The sequence below is a fragment of the Empidonax traillii genome, unplaced genomic scaffold, assembly GCF_003031625.1.
Source record: "Empidonax traillii isolate 1590-97213 ecotype Southwest subspecies unplaced genomic scaffold, ASM303162v1 scaffold5296:size8650, whole genome shotgun sequence".
In the NCBI taxonomy this organism is placed as follows: domain Eukaryota; kingdom Metazoa; phylum Chordata; class Aves; order Passeriformes; family Tyrannidae; genus Empidonax; species Empidonax traillii.
The window spans coordinates 6225-8650 of NW_020960489.1; the positions used below are offsets into that span (position 1 = coordinate 6225).

At 39.0% G+C, this 2426-nt stretch overlaps 1 long non-coding RNA gene across 1 annotated transcript; it reads left to right on the plus strand.

The window, feature by feature from the left end:
- The first annotated feature begins 1228 nt into the window (after positions 1–1228).
- On the plus strand, positions 1229–1971 carry LOC114073091. Its single transcript, XR_003574281.1, has 2 exons — positions 1229–1377; positions 1811–1971. It is a non-coding gene; the product is annotated as an uncharacterized LOC114073091 (long non-coding RNA).
- The last annotated feature ends 455 nt before the right edge of the window (positions 1972–2426 follow it).

Consider the following 2426-nt stretch of genomic DNA (forward strand, 5'->3'; position numbering starts at 1 on the left):
AAGAAGTATTTTTGTGTAAATATATATAGCACTTTAACTTGAGTAGAAATTGCTATAGATATAATTCTTTAATCTTTTACTTATTAGTAGTTTTTATTTTACTAGTAATAAATGTATATACTGTTTTCCCCAAATCCTGTCTCTCTTTTGTCTGCAAATACCTTCTCTCAACTAGTGGTAATTATGTGAGGAGTGAAAAGCAAAATTGACCCAAAGCAAAACCACGACACCCAGTCAGGGCCACTCCCCGGGCAGATGGAGCTCGTTAGCCCTGTAAGGCAATCCATCTATGTCCTGAGGACCTCGCTGCCACTGTCCAAGCTCGCTTGGCCCCGGCAGATGAACCTCAGGATTAAAGGGTGGGCTCAGTTCCACGCACACTGTGTCTCACCTAAAAAATCCAATGCGCAGGCTGGAAGGTGTAAAGACCTTCTCCGGTTCTTCATTCGCAAAGACTGGCCATTACTTACTTACTTACTGTCCATCAGAGTGTCATAAAATCTGTTAATAGACTCAAAGGCTGAGAGACTGTTAACTTATAGGATGTTTGACATAACTCAGTTCCATGGGAAAATTTTTTAATAGCATCATCTAATGTGAAAAATTTTGAGAAATCTGATTATCAATGGTAATAATGAATTCTGTTTATGCATTTATGTTTCCTGTAAGTTAACAGCAGGCCAATTGATTTTGGTTTCTTTTTATCTCTGTATCATGCCTTTTTCCCTCTGGATAGCAGCTCAGAAGCCTCTGAGTTTATGCTTTTGAGTGTGCAAAGAAGCAGTAAAATGTTTTAACTGAAATCAGCATGTTTCTAGTGGCATTTTTGACTTGTGATACCGCTATCTTTCATTTGTTATTAAAGAGACATACCAAAAGTATTTTAAGTCTGACTTAAAGAAGCTTTATTCAGATTTTACAGGCATTCAAAACTGCTGTGGAGAATGCTGTCCAATACAATAGTACCTTGATTTTTTTTCCTTCCTAATAAATAATAATTTAATGCAATTGAAGCACAAACAGTCCAATATTTATTTTATATTGGACTGTTTACCAGACAGAGAAAGAGGCACTTTAATATATTTGTGTATAGAGCTCTGAACTGAGAACTGCATCTGGGCAATCAATTAGAAGTACATACAGCAAGATGTAAAGCAAGAGAGAACTGAACTTCTTTTCTCCAGTACTCTCTTTTTCAGGATTTCACCTCAGAAATGTCTGTCTTAACCTTTACAGATCTAGAAGCATGACATAACTGTGCCTACTGAAGACTTCCAGAGGCTTCAGTAAAATCTTTTTATGGCCACATGTCAGTCCTGAGCCAACCTATGCTATGAAGGCTTCGAAAAGACTGATAGAAGAGATATAGTTGTCACTGTAAGGGGGAAAAAGTTTCTGTTTTATGAATAACATAAGCAATGCTGGAAATAAGGAGTGGGTATAGAAGCATTTTGACAACTTGCGTATGTTAATCTGGAATGTAATTCATCTACAGCTTGCCACAGAGTTTTACATAGCAGTACATTTTTGAGTTTCCAGGTTCCTGTAGGTTGTCACTCTGTGTTGGCAGAATGGCAGCTGTTTAATTCGAACTTTTCCTGCTGATTACTCTGTTTTCATTCATTTTAACTGAATACCTGACTGCGTGACATCTTAATGTAAATGTGTGTCTATATATCCGAAAAGGTATAAATTTTTTATGCTAATTAGGGTTTTAGCAAAGCCTTTTATGAATAGCTGCAGAGTTAAATAACGTCATCAGTTTACACGGGGCTCAGGCAGTAATGCCCATTTCCTTTCTTTCTTCTAGGAGGGGATGACCGCCGGGTCTTACTTTGGCATATGGAAGAAGCCATCCATTCAAGAGTCAAACCAGTTCAGCTGAAAGGGGAGCATCACTCTAATATCTTCTGCCTAGCTTTCAACAGCGGCAATACAAAAGTGTTCTCTGGAGGTAAGGAAGGAAGAGCACCCTGATTTCACAGAACTATGCATTGTGAATGCTTTGGAGTAGAAGCCATGAGTGAGAACCTGCCCTACGTGATATCTGGAAGGTGTTCTTAATCAGCAACTGGAGTTTCTTTGGAAACAGGGAATTCTTTAGTTAGCGGGACATTTTCAATTTTGTCATGCTTCTTTTCCCAGACCCTGGTGTCAGCACATTCTTGTCTTGAACTATCATGAGAATCCTGGGTTCAGTCTGTGCCTACTTGTGCTACAGACTGCGGAATGTTGTCTTTGTTATCCCTTCTTAGCTGCAATGGGAGCAGACCCTGCATTGTCTCTGGCACTCAAGCCTGATGCTTGAAAATCTTTGCTGCTACAATCTGATTTTAATGCACCCTTAAATAGCTCGTGAAGGACTATTGCCATCTATTGGTGGAACACTTTTTTTCAGACCCCATTTTAGTCCTCACTAGGTAAGG